This window comes from Sciurus carolinensis, chromosome 8 (genome assembly GCF_902686445.1).
Source record: "Sciurus carolinensis chromosome 8, mSciCar1.2, whole genome shotgun sequence".
Lineage (NCBI taxonomy): Eukaryota > Metazoa > Chordata > Mammalia > Rodentia > Sciuridae > Sciurus > Sciurus carolinensis.
The window spans coordinates 69,255,793-69,273,098 of NC_062220.1; the positions used below are offsets into that span (position 1 = coordinate 69,255,793).

Sequence of the window (17,306 nt, forward strand, 5' to 3'; positions counted from 1 at the left end):
CGGCCCTGGAAAAGTGCTCCTGAGCCCCGGGCCAGCGGCTCTCCTGAGCACACCAAGTCAGTTCACAAATCGAAGTAAACCCCTCTTGAGACTCGCACACAGGCTGGGACTGGGCCCAGCCAGAGCAGCTGTCCAATAGCTGTCAGGCCCCGGGCTCCAACCCAGCACTGAGAGAAACACATGAACAGTGGAAGCCTCAGAAAGGCCAGTGGAAAGATCCAGATGCACAGTATGTACACTGGGCAAGACCACATGTGCAGCATCCAGAACAGCGCCTGCAGCCAGAGCAGGTCAGTGGCTTGGCGGGGTGGGCCAAGTGGGGGTCAACACACCAGTGTACCAAATGCCATCAAACTGCCACTTCAGGTAGGTGAAGCTGCTCTACTCATCTCAACTCCACACAAAGAAATAGCCCTGAGCTCAGACCATGCACTGTGCAAACCCTCCCCTGTCCAGCCACACCCAAGTCTCAAGCCTGACTGAGCTGGCCCCATAGGTCAGCTGCCAAGGGGCCAGGATGCCCGCTGGGTCCTGGTCCTCCACAGCTGAGCTCCCACCCCAGGGCTCTGCTCATGGATGGACAGCAGGGCAACAGGGCCTCCTGACCATGCCCAGTCACAACCCCAGACTGTACCTCCTGTGCCCACTGAGCCCCGGACCTCCAACAAACAGCAGTGGAGGGTGAAGGGGAGGATTTCCATGGGGCCCAACAGGGTGATCCGAGGTTGTTCTGCAGAGGACTGTGCACTCTGTGGATGGCCACACTGGCACAGCTGAGCCACAGGCATTTGCAGGAGTGCTGCCCAGGGCTGAACATGACCATTAGAAGTGGGATACTGCCTCCTGTACATCCACACAGTCCACAACTGTCCAACTCCAGACCATGCCTGTGTCCCCTGACCCACTGGTCACTCCTTAGCTACTTTTCCACCTGGAGTGCAGGGTATTCCTGTCCAACACGCCTTACTCAGCAGGGTGCCCAGCATGGTGCCCAGGGTCCTGCCACCCTGGTGCAGGGCACTGGTCACTCTTGTCCATGACTGAACAGTGTTCCATGTCTGTCTACCAACAGAGGAAACTGTGGGCCATTCCCACCTCTAGGGCAGGATGAAGAAGGCTGCTGCCCATTTCCAGGTCTCTTAGGCCTCTGCCTAGAGCTGCCTGGTAATATAGAAACTCCATGTTTAACCCTGGGGACCTGCCAGGCTGTCTGCTAAGAGGCCACATGCCTGGCCAGGTTCTGGTGCTCACACAGCTGCCATGCTTGCAGTTGTGGGACTAGCCATCCTGGAACGAGGAGGTCCAGCCCATCTTTGCGTAACAGCTAGTGGTGCTGGACAGCGATTTGTCCTGCTGGCTTGCGTGTGTGTGGATGGGGTGGATCCCAGGACCTGGAGGGCTGATCAAGTTCTGCCAGAGCTGCACCCCAGCCATTTTGACATCATCCTTGGAGAAACAGATTCTAAGCTGACCTTTATTTCATATGAATGCACATACACACACAGGCGCTAGGAACTGGGCCACCTCCACAGCCCTTGCCACTGGGTCTTGCCCAGGCTGACCGGGAACATGCTGTCCTCCTGCTTCTGCCTCCGAGTGGCAGGGACAGAGTGGGAGGCATGCCCACCACACCTGGCTCCTTGACCCAGGCTTTATGTGAGACACCTGGTTAGTAAAGGTTTCTAAGAGTCCTTCCTGTACTTCTTCTGTGTCTTCTCGTCTTTCTGTGGTAAAACATATTACTCTTATATTCAGGAGAAATAAAACCACTGCTGATTTTTGATCAGAAGTGGAAATGAGCCTGATAGCACATTTAATTTCTGTAGAGCTTCGCATGTGGCTAAAACAACTCTTCCATGTGCAATTCATTTCTAGAGTAAATTATCTGTTATATGAGGGCGATCTTTAGATAAGTTTTTATATTTTTTTGAGATGTTCACATTTCTGTTAATTAAATATCATCATAATTTGCACTGTTGGCTTTTAAAATCAAAGCCACTCATGTTCTATGATTGCAACAAGAGTTGAGCTTTGTGTCTAGTGATGAAAATGTGTTCTCCATAAGCAAAATAGATCCTGGTTTTAGAAAATATGAAAATATAATAGCTTTTTTATAAAGGTTTTCTTTTGCTACAGTGAAAGTCAAGGATTTTTTTTTCTTCCTCTTATGGAGAAGTAAAAAGATTTTTCTCCCTCTAAGAGTGATTTTTTTATTATCATAGCAATAATTTACTATTATTATTAGAGGGGAAATATGCCATGTATAGGAGAACACATAATTACTTCTTGGGAGTTCTCTTTATAACTTTAGCATTTTCTTTCACCTGAGGAAATTCCTATATTTCAGATTATTTCATTTGAGCTTTTTTTTTTTTTTCAGTGCTGGGGATTGAACCCAGGGCCTTGTGCTTGCAAGGCAAGCACTCTACCAACTGAGCTATATCCCCAGCCTGTTTTTTTGAGCTCTTGTGCAATGTAATATTTTATCGATCTGTCTTTGTATATTTTAATTTCATAATGCCTGTCTCCCACCTACCTGTCTGAATCAGCTATAGCAAATTTTGAATTTGTTGGTTAAAAAGTAGTTTTATATGTTTCCTCACGGATTTGTGTTAGTTTTGCATTTTAATCTTCTATTTTGCTAAATTACTCTGAAAGGTAGGAATCCTGCCTTAGTGTATTGTTATTTTTCTGTGGTTTAAGAAGTACAGATCAAACTATTTTTTTTATTTTGATGAACAAGCTATATTCCTTCTCTTTTAGAGGAAGAATTTTATTGTGTTACTAACTACTCTTTCTTTCAGTCAGATTTCCTTAAATCAGTCTGGTATACACAGGGCTACAACTTGGGGGTTTTTCTGAGCTACTGTTGTCAACTGCTGTTGTACACACTGTTATGTGTAAGGGCATAAATATATTTATTATTTTTGCAAAATTCATTCTGTACAATTGCAGATCAAGGTTGCTCTTCTGTGATATATGGGATATTATGTTTTAAAGACCATCTTGGAATACAATTAGAGAACTTAGTATTTTCATGTATTAATACCTATTTTAAGTTTAATATTTTACCTTTGCAAAAACTTTAATTAAAAATGTTATTTAAAAAAGTAAAAAAAAAAAAAAAAGAAAAAAAGAAATAGAAATGAGCAGGGTGAACTCAAAGCCCCCAGGGAAGCACAAGACCAGCAGCAGTGGCTGCTGCTTCCTGAGGCCTCGGCTGTCCTGTCACGGGGGGCAGGAGCCTGGGAGCTGCAGCTCAGGGTGGCTACAGCAGAGGAAGCACGGGTGGCAGCCTCCCAGCAGGGTGGAGCCTGGCAGGCTGCACTCCTGGCAGGAAAGTCAGCTGGAGGGCCAGTGTACAAGACCAGTGTGGGCACTCCACAGGTAGAGGTCGAGAGGGCCTGCCCAAGCCAGCAGGCCAAGAGCCCACCACCCATGAAGCCTGGGAAGGGCTGGGGTGAAGTGTGATAGGCAGGCACAAGCTGGCCTGAGGGGTGTCCTGAGAGCCAGCAGGCCATGGGAGGGGCAGACAACACCCTCACTCTCCCAGGATCAGAGAGATCAAGAAACAGCTGCAGGTCACATAGTCCACATGGGGCCAAGGACACTAACACAAGGGCATGAGGCAATGGGTGGAGTCAGGGCAGCTGGCCTAGGTTCTCCCTGGACCCTAGGAGGCAGCAGACCCCTGGGGAGAAAGGCAGTGCTGTGGGATCCCCATACCCTTTACCTCCCCTTTGCCCCAGGACCTCCCAGAACCACCCTCTGGCTGCTGCTTTCCATCTCAGGCTGGTCCTGCTCTTCCCCAGCCCCCTCCTGTCCCCACACCCACCACCATGCAGAGCCCCAACCCAGTCCCAGCTCGTGGCAGACACCAACAGGCCAGAGCCTGCTTTCATGAGAACAAGGCTGAGGGTCAGTGGCCAGGACCTAGGGTGTGGGGGCGGGCGGGGAACCAGGGACCCAGGCTCAGGTGTCCCTGCCCAGCCTGCTGTTGGTGTCCACATTGAGGCCATGTGGAGCAGAGGCTGGGAGGGCTCTATGGTGCCTGCAAGTGGTCCAGGGCCTGTGCCTCCTAGAGGACCTGCTGGACTTCAGTGGGCGCACAGGCGCACCTTACCCACCTGCCTTGTCCAGTGCCGACCATGTCCAGGCACTCCTCCCGCTCTCCCTGACACAGGCCTGAGCACCTTGCCTTATCTCTCCTGAGTTTGCCCACCTCTCCTGCCATCAGCACTGTGCAGGGGCTTCCTCCTGCTTGCGTCTGGGCGCTTCTCTGACCATGTGACGTCAGAAGCAGCTCCCCTTGCTCTGGCAACTCTGTCCTGCCGGCCCTGGGCTTCCAACTGCAGCCTCTCCCCACCTGAGCCCCCAGGCACAGCTCCTGTCATCAAGACTTCACTTAGACCTGGCCACCCAGTGTCAACAGAACTTTGATGGGACAGAGCACAACCTTGCTCTCACCCAGGGGCAGTACACTGCCCTGCCTGATTCCCACCATCCACGTGGGTCAGCTGGGCACCAAGATGCTTGTGGTCCTTGGCAGCCTGGATTCTGAGAGTCCCGCCCAGCTGAGGCCTCACCCATAGCCCCCACCATGCCCACAAGACCCCCAGGCCTTGTCACACAGTTCCATTCCCTCCCAGGCCCCCCACTCTCCCCCTCTACACCCCCACCCCCATGGGCTCCTGCATCTCTTCTGTCTCCCTGCCATAATCCGTGTACTTGCAGATTCCTCCAATGAGCCTCTGCTAGGAGTTAGGAGGGCTGCAGCAGAAACTCCTGGGTCAGCATCTGACCTCAGGCCACACTGCAGCCAGTGGGCACCACTGGCCCTGACTGTGGGGCTTCAGGCCTGCCTCACCCGCCTATGACATGAGACCAAACTCCTTGGGCTGGTGGACAGGATAGCCAGGGACAAGGGTACGTGACTCACACCACAACAGGAGGAGCTCTTTTAGTTCGGAAAAATCTTTAGAAATTGGGGCATTTTATCCCCAAACCAATATTTCTGGTTTTTCCTGACAATCTGAAGACTAGAGCAGCAAATGACCTCGTCTGGTCATGGCTCTGGCAACCTGGTTGCTGGGCCACTCAGGCCCTGAGTGGAGCCTCGCAGCCTGGACACCTAGTGGCCCTTAGCGTAAGGTGGGAGACTTACTTTGGTCATGTTTGACTTGAGACCTGTCTCCAGCATGGTCTCCAGCCATGGTCTAGGTCACTGGGGAGCTGGGAATTCTTCTGGCACTCAGCACACCTCAGGGACCACCACCTTCCTGATGCCCATGCCTGGCATCTGCCTCAAGGTTTCTGTGTGGAGAAGCCCCCACAGTCCCTCAGTGTGGCCAGGCCTGTGTGGTGTGTGCTCGGGTCTTTTTGCTGGCCCAGGACCTGGGTCCTGGCTGTGTCATCTGGACACCGCGTCCACTCACCTCTCATCAGTTGGGAGGGCGATTGCCCATGGTGGTGACAAGAGCTAGCTCCTGGCTCTGGTGAGGAGGTGTGCTTCTCGTCCCAAAGCAGTGCTGGTCTGCCTGCTGTTCTCAGTTCTGTTTCTGGGTGTCTTGGGCGCTGCCCCGTGACCCCTGTGCATGGCGTTCCTGCTGGTTTTCCTCCTCCTTCCCCAGCATCCTCCAGCCTGTGGCCTACCTGTGTTTTCTTCCCTGAGTTCTTGCACTCAGGTGATTGGTCTTTCTTCACAGAAGTGGCTGCACTCAGCATGTGCACCTGCAGTCCCAGCAACTCAGGAGGCTGAGGCCCTGTCTCAGAATGAATAGATAAACCAGGGGTGGACACACACTTTGCTCTGAGTGCCAAGGACAGCACGGGTCTGGGACCAGTGGGTTGCTGAGGGTCAATCATGTTGCCTGGTGAGATGCTGGCCTGCCCTGCACCTCAGGAGATGTGGAGCTTACCCAGCCTCTATTCTTAGCAGCCTAGAGGGTCATGGGGGCTGTTCCCCACTGCCTGCCCACTCTTCACTCCTCTGGTGAACAGGGACCACTCACCTGCCTCCAGCAGCCCTGGCCTGGTTCCCTCTGTCTTCCAGCCATACCCTGGCTCTCCCAGCTGACTCCCACAGCCCCCACGTTCTGGTGGCTGTGGATTCTATTCTGTGACCTATCAGGGAAAAGCTTTCATCATAGCATTCTTCTTGTTAATTCCAGAAGAGGTGGAGATCATTCTGACCTACTTGGTCATGTCCCTAGGATGACCACAGACAGACTGAGGGACAGAGGAGCGAGGTCACTGCCTCTCTTCTGCTTCTCTCCAACTCTGACTTGTGGATGGTTTTCAGATGCCAGTGTGTCTCAGGCTCTGTCTTCCTCACCCTGTCTCTGAGGACTGCCTTCTAGGCTTTGGGAACAAGTCTCCCTCAGGCCTCTGGCCAGCTGCAGCATGACCTAGTGCTGGATCAGAGGGACAGAGATGAGGACAGCTGGGTGGGCTTCTTGCCTAGGGAGGGTGACCTCAGGTCTGGGGAAGGTGGAGTCGTGCCCACTAAGACGTGGGTTCAGATGTCCCTTTAGTGAGTGATGTGGTCCCTCCTGGCCTGCGACCCTGGCCCTGCCTCCTGAGTGGCGTCCAGCTCTGCTGCTGCTACTGTGCATCTCCCCATCTGGGTGCAGGCATGGCTCATCCCAGGCCTGGGCCTGCTGAGTAGAGGGACACCCAGGACCTCCTGGGGAGCCTGCTGGCCAACAGGACGGCTTTCACATGAGCTACAGCCTCCAGTGTGTGGGCAGGGCTGGACAAGCACTTCCTGAGCCTCCAGGTCAGGCTCCCTGCCCTCCAGCCAAGTGCCTGGGTGCACTGACCCCTGGTGCTACAGGTTCATGCTGGCCTCTGTGAAGAGCCACAGCAGGGCACCTATGCTACTCTCCCTGGAAGGCTCAGGTGTGTGTTGGGAGTCAAGGCTGCAGGTTACCACTCTGTGAGGGGCAGCAGGTCAGATTCTAGTCCACTGACTGAATCACTGGTAGACCAGCCCCTGTCCACTCCTCTGTGCCCAGGCTGCTGCTTTGGCCCACACCTGGGCTGCAGCACTGCCTGAGGACCAGGTCAGCTGGTGAGAGCCACAGGCAGGGCTTCAACCTCAGCCTGTTCAGGCAAGGGCCTCGTGAGTTGGCCCTGCTTGATGTGGAGGCAGGCCAGGCTGTGACGGTAGCCCTGCCTGCCATGGGGCCAGAGTCTGGAAGGCCCAGGTGTGAGGGGAATACCCCTTCTCAGTGCTGAGCAGCTGTCAGTCAACCTGAAAAACCAGGAGGAAGGTGCCCAGGTGCTGGCCTTTGCATTGGGGCCTCCAGCACTGGGTCTCCAGCTGGTCCTTGGTCTGTTTCTTCAGGTCAGCATGGTAGCTCATCTTCCAGTAGCTCAGGCCAAAACCCTCAAAGCCCCTCCATCCCATGTCCACCTGCTCTGACCTGGGGGTCCGGAACCTGGCCCTTCCCCCACTGCCCCTCCTATCATCTGGCCAAGTCACCCCCTCCACCTCCACTGTCTTGTGGTTGGTGCCCAGGGCTCCTGTGCCTGTTGCCCAGGCTCCTAAAAGATGGCCTGGAGGGTGGGCGGAGCCCCCTGCACTCCTGCTGTCCCTAGTGTTCTTTTCCAGCCTTCAGACACAGGCACTGGGAAGAGCCCTGGCCCACAAGAGGCAGCCCTGATGGGCAGTCCAAGGTGGGGGATGCAGAGGTACTTCACCCTGCTGACCTCGTGTCACACGAAGTCACTCAGCAACACTCAGTCCCCACCACCCAACATCCCACTGCTGCCCACCCCCAAGCCTCTCATCCCAGCTGCATCCCTGGCTTCCCACACACAGCTGGGGAAGACCCTGAGCCCTACACCCCTACTCTGCATCTCCAGGTCCCTAACTCCATGCAGGAGCTGCTGTCCGCCCTGGCCCCCTGGCTCCTCTGGGTTGTGTTTCTGTGGTCACTCATGAGGTTCTGACCACGTGGCACAGCTGGTGCCAGTGGTGCCAGTCTGAGGTGTGCTCTGATGGCGTGTGCCTCTCCACAGGAAGCTCAGCAAGGTGCACAGGAGGAGGCTGCTGACTGCTGTCCTTCTGTCCTCAGAGCCTCCCAAGATGAACCCAGTGGTGGAGCTGCTGTCCTGGGCACCTGGTTGTTTGACTCTCTGGGAGCTGGGACCTGCCCGACCTTGCAGCCCTTCCAGTACCAGGAGGAGGTGCACATCTCCCACATGGACCAGCCCATGCTCAACTTCTCATAATCCCTCACGGTGGGCTTCCGGTTCTAGGCTGATCCAGAACAGAGAGGGTCCAGCAGGAACATGCAGGCCATCTGAGGCAGGAGTGGTGGCATGATCTTTCTGAGTCCATTATGTGTGTGAAGGTGTTAGGCAGACCCCAGGGTCATTGCTGTAAACCAAGCGTGGAGCAAGTGCATGCTTGTTTTCATCTGATCTCAAGCTGAATTCCCATGTGGAAGTTAGTCACCCCAGTGTCACTGAGAACAAGGGGTGTGGCTTTCCTCCTGATTTGCCCTGAGCTGGTTGGGAATTGAGGATTCTGTTAGAGTTGTGGTCTTAGAGTCTTTGCCACAGTGAGGTCCTCAGCTGGGTCCCACGGCACACTCACTAGGAGAGCCCTGCTGTTCTGGAGGAGGCAGAGGCTCCCAGGCCTCTGGAATGAGAGGGCCCTGTGCTCCTCCAGCCTCTGCTGTGTGACAGAGGCAGCGAGTCAGCCTGGGGCTCAGGACCATACCTGTTCCAGGTTGCACAGTGTTGGATTAGGATGTGTGCACAGACTGCCGGTTGCACAACCTAATCTGGAATACTCCATAGGCTAAGCATTTCTGAGTCCTGACATGATGCTATTTTGAGTTTCAGATTTTAGAAGCTCCACTTGTATTTATAATACATCCACTCTCAGAGAGATTTAGAAGATCTTGTTTACAAACACTGTTTCACAACCAGGCTCAGGGATCCTTCCACCGTAGCCTCCCAGGCTGCTGGACATAGGCATCACTGCTGGGCCCAAGTGTGGCGTTCTTCATTGAGCAGACAAGGGCATGTGACCCTAAGGAGTGTTTGAGTCAGCTTTGCTTCACTGTGACCAGAAGACCTGAGGGCAGCTGAGAGGAGGCAAAGTCTGTGGGGCTCAAGTCCCTGAGGTCTCAGTTCACAGAGGTCCTTCTCAATTGCTGAGATGAGGCAGCGTGTCATGGGGAAGGCTTCCGTAGAGGGAGCTCATGGTGGGGTCAGGAAACAGAGAAGGGCAGGGAGCACAGGGAAGATGTACCCCCATGGCAGCCGTGCCCATCTGCTCACAGTCCGCATAGCAGTGGTGGACTGACGAAGGACCAGATGTCCACAGGGTGTACTGACAAGGGGCCAACTGTCAGTCCAACCCATAGCAGTGGGATTCTGGGTTGTAGAGATGATGCAGAACAGTGTTGTCAGCCTTTTGAACTGTGGCCTGCATCAGAGGATCAGAAAGTCCATCTTGTAACTGTCATGGGAGAGCAGCAGAGTGGGGTCTGGTGCCAGCACAGGTGGGCACGCATGTGCCCTGGACTCTGCAGTGTGCATCCTGCACACAGGCACCCCAGGCCCAGCCCAGCCGATGACGCCTGACCTGTCTAAAGTTCTCCATGAGAGCTGTAGACAGGCCGCAGGCAGCGTGGCGTCCTAAGCCATGCAGGGAAAGGGCTTTGGTCTGGGTGCTTGCCCAGCAGAGTTGTGTCCCTCTTCCTGCGTCTGCCACAGGGTGTGTGCCGGCCAGAAACCCGTGCCTGCTCTGTCTCCACCACATAAACCAGCTGGACTTGGGCTCAACAGAAGGAGGTCCTAGAGCTGTCCACTGCCCATGGGCATTGGACAGCACTGGGTGGAAGGTGGGGAACAACAGGCCTGGGAATGGTGATAGCCAGCCAGGACCCCAGGGCCTGCAGGGGCAGAGACAGCAGGGTCCAAGGCCACTTGTGTGTTGGGCTGCTGCTGGGCACCTCTGCACCCAGGTGTGGGCGCTAGCAAGCTCGGTGCCTGACCCAAGTCTTGACTTCCTGCAGGTTCAACTCCTTCCACCCGGCACACGCAAACCCCTGCACAGAGAGTGTGGCTTCATCTGCCTCAAGCCTGACACCAACAAGGTGGCCTTCATTAGCACCCAGAACACAGGTAATGCCCATACCCAGTGGAGCAGGGCCAAGGGCCTTGCAGATGACCTCCCAGGTGTGCTTGCTCGGGGACTATGGATGCGTGGTGTGTGTAGGGGCTGCGGCCCCCTCCTGAGGAGCAGGGCTCCTGAGGAGGATAGTCTGGTAGCAAGGACCTTCTCTGGAAGTCTGGCTTGACCCAGTTTGAGGTCCTTCTGAAATCGTTCATCAGCCACCCTTAACACCTTCATTACTTCAGTCACTCAGACTGTCAGGTCATGGCACACATCTGCAATCCCCAGGACTCGGGAGGCTAAGACAGAAGGATCCAAAGTTAGAGGCCAGCCTCAACAACTTAGTGAGGCCCTAAGCCCTGGTGGTCAATCTCCAGTACCGAAAAAGAAATTACTCTCAAAAAGCTTGCATGACCTTGACCTTGCCCACTTGCCCCAAAACTGCTCCCTTCCTGAATGTTCAGGATGCACCCAGCATAGAGTGGAGCTGTTCAGGCCCTGGTAGGCATGGCAGTGGGTGGAAGTCAGTGGGTATGTCCACCCCACAGTGCTCCAGTGGGGCTTCTGGTAGGAGGGCTGGGTTCAGAGCACTTCTGCAGAGGCCAGCCCCCCAGGGTACCCATCCTGTACTGTAACACACTCGAAACCCAGAAGGCCATGTGCAGGCAAGAGGGCCTTGTGCTGGAAGTCTCAGAGTCCAGCCTTCTGTGGAGGGAGAAGGACTCAGAGGCCAGCCTCCTGTGGGGAGGAAGCTGCGCTCTGGAGCCAGAATGGGAGGCTACAGCTGAGCTCCACTCCTCGCAGTTGTTGTGAAGGTGGAGAAGGGTGAGGTGAATGGGCAGGAACTGTGCATCGTGTCCCACTCCATCGCCAGGATCTCCTTCACCAAGGAGCCCCATGTGGAGCAGGTGAGCCCAGCCCTCCCCAAGATAGCTGTGGTGTGTGTGCGATGGCCAGCAGGGCCTCTGCAGGTGCCTGTGTCTCCTCCCCCGAGCCCATCTCCCGGACCTCCTGGCTCCTCCCTGGCTGATGGGCAGGTGGTTGCCAGGTTGCTTCCCTCTCATGAACACCCTTGTGCTTGTGTCACAGGTTGGCTCACTCCTGTGTGTGCTGCTGCCACCCCAGTCCCTGGCCTCACTCTGATGCTTTGAGTCTGATGGCAGCAGTTGGTCCCTTGTTCACATTTGAATCCAGCCTTTGGTGGAGGACTCACACTTGCTGGGGTCGTGCTGCTGCTGGTGTGGGTGGACACGTGGCCAACTGTGGCTGTTCACCTGCGGTCTGCTTTCTGGCCTGTCTGGTGGTGGGAGCTTCTCTGTAGCCACCTTTCTCGCCAGGTTTCCTTTCTCTCCATGGCTTGGGTTCTTGCTCCGTGTTTCCTGTGCTCTCATGGCTTCCTTTACAGTTAGCACCCGGACCTCCCAGATGGGTGCACCTTGTGACTGCTGCAGTCCTGGCTCTCTAGGGGGTGAGCAGGGTCCCTCATGGATGCCACCGCAGGGCGTGCAGCTTGTCCCCGTGACACTCCGTGCAGGTTCTGGGGTGTTTGTGCCCTTGGTGTCTGCAGGAGGGTCCCAAGTGCCTCTATCCACAGGTTCTTTTTTTTTTTTTTTTTTTTTTTTTTTTTATAATTTTATCCTCAATTCTTTTTTTTTTTTTTTTTATTTATTTTTTTTACGTTTACATAGGGTAATGATGTTTATTATATTTTTCCCCTCCCCCCCACCCCTCCCACCCCTCCCACCACTCCCACCCCTCTTTTCCCTCTACACAGTCCTTCTTTCCTTCATTCTTACTGCTCTCCTTAGCCTAACTCTAAACCTAACCCTAAACCTAATGCTAGCCCGTCCCACCCCCCATTATATGTCCTCATCCGCTTATCAGCGAGATCATTCGTCCTTTAGTTTTTTGAGATTGGCTTATCTTACTTAGCATGATATTCTCCAATTTCGACCATTTGCCTACAAATGCCATAATTTTATCATTCTTCATTGCGGAGTAATATTCCATTGTATAAATATGCCACAGTTTCTTTATCCATTCATCAACCGAAGGACATCTAGGTTGGTTCCACAATCTGGCTATGGTGAATTGAGCAGCAATGAACATTGATGTGGCTGTATCTCTGTAGTATGCTGCTTTTAAGTCCTTTGGGTATAGGCCAAGGAGTGGGATAGCTGGGTCAAATGGTGTTTCCATTCCAAGCTTTCTGAGGAATCTCCACACTGCTTTCCAGAGTGGTTGCACTAATTTGCAACCCCACCAGCAATGTATGAGTGTTCCTTTTTCACCACATCCTCGCCAACACCTATTGTTGCTTGTATTCTTGATAATCGCCATTCTAATTGGGGTGAGATGAAATCTTAGGGTAGTTTTGATTTGCATTTCCCTTATTACTAGGGATGTTGAACATTTTTTCATATATCTGGTGATTACTTGTACATCTTCTTCTGTGAAGTGTCTGTTCATTTCCTTAGCCCATTTGTTGATTGGATTATTTGTATTCTTCGTGTAGAGTTTTTTGAGTTCTTTATAAATTCTGGAAATTAGCGCTCTATCTGAGGTATGGTTGGCAAAGATATTCTCCCACTCTGTAGGCTCTCTCTTCACATTTCTGATAGTTTCCTTTGCTGACAGAAAGCTTTTTAGTTTGAATCTATCCCAGTTGTTTATTCTTGCTTTTATTTCTTGTGCTATGGGAGTCCTGTTAAGGAAATCTGATCCTGAGCCAACAAGTTGAAGATTTGGACCTACTTTTTCTTCTATAAGATGCAGGGTCTCTGGTCTGATTCCGAGGTCCTTGATCCATTTTGAGTTGAGTTTTGTGTAGGGTGAGAGATAGGGGTTTAATTTCATTCTATTGCATATGGTTTTCCAGTTTTCCCAGCACCATTTGTTGAAGAGGCTATCTTTCCTCCATTGCATATTGTTGGAACCTTTGTCTAGTATGAGAAAATTGTATTTATTTGGGTTTGTGTCCATGTCCTCTATTCTGTACCATTGATCTACCTGTCTATTTTGGTACCAATACCATGCCGTTTTTGTTACTATTGCTTTGTAGTAGAGTTGAAGATCTGGTATTGCAATACCCCCTGCTTCGCTCTTGCTACTGAGGATTGCTTTAGCTATTCTAGGTTTTTTATTCTTCCAGATGAATTTCATAATTGCTTGCTCTATTTCTGCGAGGTACATCATTGGGATTTTAATTGGAATTGCATTGAATCTGTATAGAACTTTAGGTAGTATAGCCATTTTGACGATATTAATTCTGCCTATCCAGGAACATGGGAGGTCTTTCCATCTTCTGAGGTTTTCTTGAATTTCTTTCTTTAGTGTTCTCCACAGGTTCTTTTTATTGAGCATTTCCCTTTCTGGATGGGTTTCTGAATAAGACTCGAGGTTCCAAACATTTACATGGAGGTCACATCGAATGTGTGAATTAGCCTGGGAGTGCCTGCTGGCAGGGCTGGCGGGGCTGGTGGGCTGGCGGGGCTGGCGGGACTGGCGGCTGTGTGGCCAGTGTGCTTAGAGCTCTTGGCGCCTGGTGCTGGGTGAACACTCTGCTGCTGGGCACCCTCCCAGTCCGCAGGCCTTGTGGGGGGTTGGCTTCCAGAGGCTTTTGCAGCCTCTCTTGGAGGACTCTGCTTCTCCACTTGAGGCAGCCCATGCAGGAACTGGGCATGTCCAAAAGGGTGGGCCCAGCGGGACAGGGAGGTCCTCCTGTGATGGCCTCCCCAGCCGCATTCCTTCTAGTCCAGGTAGAGTGCTCTGAGTGGCTCTGCTTTCACCAGGCAGTCCCTGTCAGTGGTCAGGCCTCTTGGCTGTGGGAGCAGGGCCTGCGCCCTGGCTGCTGCTGGTGCCAGGTAGCCTCTGTGGGTCCTGTGTGCCTGCCTTGCTCCCTCTTCCCAGATCTCTTCCTCAGCCAACTGCCCCACTGCCTCGTTGGTCGGCCTCTTTCTCCTCCTCACACTTGCCAGTGGCCATCTGTTCTTCCAGGGTTTTAATTGGATTTTGTTCATTTTATCTGGAGAACTAGCTTTGGGTTTTATCAATTAAACAAAATGTTCCTCTTTTGCCGGCGGGAGGAGGCAGTGCACCGGAGTGGGGGCCTGGGGTGTAGCCTAAGAAGCCAGCACCCAGGCCTGTGTCCTCTGCTGCTGCATCTGTTTCCTACCCCGGCACTCTGCTGATCTGACTGACCACAGGTGGGAAGCAGGCCTGGATCTTCCCCTTGAATCATCATGGAAACACATCATGCTGGGGTCGGAGTCCAGGATGTGGGAAGTTAGGGACTGGTGCTTGGTGAGGAGCTGTCTGCCCTGCCAGGTGCTGCTGGGCAGAAGGCCATGACCCTGCCATGACCATGTGTTTGGAATTTTTTTGGGGGGACACTCGACCGCTGAGCCACATCCCCAGCCCTAGTTTGTGTTTTATTTAGAGACAGGGTCTCACTGAGTTGCTTAGCACCTCAATTTTGCTGAGGCTGGCTTTGAACTCCTGATCCTACTGCCTCAGCCTCTGAGCCGATTGGAATACAGGCATGCACCACTGTGCCTGGCCTGGAATTTCTTCACAATGAAGGTGTTGTGGGTGCATGACCTTGCTGAGCATGAGCTTTACTGCATCCTGAAGCCTCTGGCCCGGTCATAGTGTCCCCACGCTGTCCTGTTCTACACCTTGACCTCGGTGGGAATTGCAGGATTGGTAGGTGCCACCATCCCACCACATTCCTGCAGCTAGTGTTGGTCAGCATCTGGGTTGACAGTATGTCTGTTGCCCCTGGTGAGTGTTCCTTTGGTGAGCCTCACACAGACTCACACTCCTCTTCTTGTGGAGGAGGTTGTGCTCCCTCAACCCCAGGCATGAGTGCACCTGCTTTCCCAGGCTGCCTTTGCTGCAGCCAGAGGTAACTCTTTTCTCACACATCTCCTCGGTGTTCAAAAGGGTCCTTTCATCTGCTTTGTTATGTGCTTTTCCCACATCCAGCCCCACTCTCTTGCCAGTTACCTAAGCCCATTTCCATACACCAGAAACGAGATGCCTGCGTCTCAGTGTGAGAGCCACCTCTCCAGACTGTTTTCTCTGTTTTGGTCCTTTTGCCTTGCTCTCCAGAAAACTTCCTCATCACCATCTCCATGCCATGGTGGAATTCTGAGCTGTGCTGGAGGGCTCGTTTCCATGGATGGTCTCCCTCTTCCTCTCCTACCTGCCCTTTTAAACATGTTGCTCTGGTTTCATCCACGGGTATTGCAGCTTCTCCTGCCTCTCTGAGAGCATTTGTTTTTGTTTTTGTTTTTTTTTTTTTTGAGATGGGGTCTCACCTTGCTGTCCCAGCTGATCCTGAACTCTTGCCAGGGGTTCTCCTCTTGCCCCTGCCTGCTGAATAGCTGGAGCTGCAGGTGCTGCCTGCACACAGCTTCTCACTGAGGTACTTGTGACGGGTTAGTTTTCTTCTTTCTCTATTCCTTTTTTCCTTCCAAGTTGCTTTCTAATATTTTTCTGTTTTGATTTTGCATTTCTTCTATGAGGTTTCTTTAAATGCATGATGTGCTGGGGGTCCCACCACTGCCCCCAGCCAGGTTCACGAGGAGGACTGAGCACAGAGTGGCACTGGCAGCTGAGACCCCCACAGAAGAGACACAGGGAAGGCAGGAAAGGGACAGGGGCAGGTGGGTCTGCAGGAAACAGGCTCCTATTCCTCCAGCAGAAGGCACCCCAGGGTCCACTAGAGAGGCAGGTGTGCAGTGCTGCAGGCTACAGGCCCATGATGCACCCTCTTGGGTGTGCCATGCAGATCCCAGGGGAGAGAGGTTTTTGTGGGGACCCCAAAGAAGGAGACTTCTGCTGCTGGAAACTGGCTCAACTGCCAGGTCCAGAGCTGGGCATCTCGCCTGGTGGCCCTGTGCTCTGGGCCTAGCCGAGGACTGGGCTGCTGGTCTGAGGCACCAAAGCCCTGCTCCATGAAGATGGGGCAGGATCTGCAGAGTATCCACTTCTTCTATGTGCCCTTTAATTTTTATTTTCCATGCATCTGCTACTCAGCCTGTGGACATGCTTTTTACAGTTTTTAAAGGTATGATTCACATATTGTAGCAATTAGTTCCTTAAAGTGTGCAATTATGTGACTTTTAGTGTAACCACAGTCAATTTTAGAGCATATTCACATATCAAAAGAAACCTGGTGCCCCCCAGGTCCCCACCCGCCCCAGCCCTCAAGAGACACTCATCTGTGTCTCCAAACAGGCCAGTTCTGGACACTTCCAAAGTTGGGACCATTTTCTTGTGTCTGGCTTCTCTCCATTGAACCTGATGTCCTCAAGGTGTGTACAGGGGAGGGGGCTTTCTGTTTATCCACCTGGCACCGACAGGTAGGCTGGGGTCATGCTGCCTGTGGTCAGGAATAGTGCCTAAGGCCTCCTGAACACACCCTGACCCAAACTATTCCTAGGCTGTGTTCCCCGCTTCCACCTGGGTCCAGCATGTTGGGTGGGCTGCCTCCCTTTGTCCTCTGCAGATCCTGCAGAGCCCAGGCTACTGGATGCTGCCCGTTGTGTACTGCTCCCCAGGCCTGGCCATGCCCACCTTGTCTGTTCCATCTGCTGTCCATCCACTTGTGCTGCAGCCCACCACGCCTGGCAGCAGCCTGGACAAAGCAGGGCTGCCCACTGTCCCCTGAGGTTCAGAGAGGACCCAGGACCCAGAGTCACCTTTCCTAGTGTCTAGCAGGAGTTCTTACAGCCAGAAACTGCCCTCAGCCAGTTACATGCAGCACAAGTAGCTCTGCAGGTGGAGAAACAGATGTTCAGTCCACGTGCTTCAGGGTGCAGTCCTGCCCTTGTGATTCTGCATGGGGGCCCTGCTGAAGCTGTCTTCCTGATCCTCGCACTCTGCCTCCTGAAGCCTCACAGTTGCATCCAAAACCTCTCTGAGTCCCCTGCCTGCTGTACAGAGGGGCTTGCCTGCCCTCCCAGGGGTGTCCTGCTGCCCACACCTGCAAGGAGGCACCACCTGCCACCTGCTAACTATCACTGAGCCTCTTCATCTGTCCCAGTTCCTTGGTGGAACATGTTTTGGCTGTTTGAGAATCTCTACTGTTGTGGTCAGTTTGCATATGATCCTCCCATCTCCACCCCAGTGTGCGGTGTGATACATGCAAGTGGACAGACAG

General features: G+C 53.1%; 1 pseudogene; it reads left to right on the forward strand.

Moving 5' to 3' along the window:
• The first annotated feature begins 1,260 nt into the window (after positions 1–1,260).
• Positions 1,261–16,814, forward strand: LOC124991323 (peroxynitrite isomerase THAP4-like; annotated as a pseudogene).
• Positions 16,815–17,306: the final 492 nt, after the last annotated feature.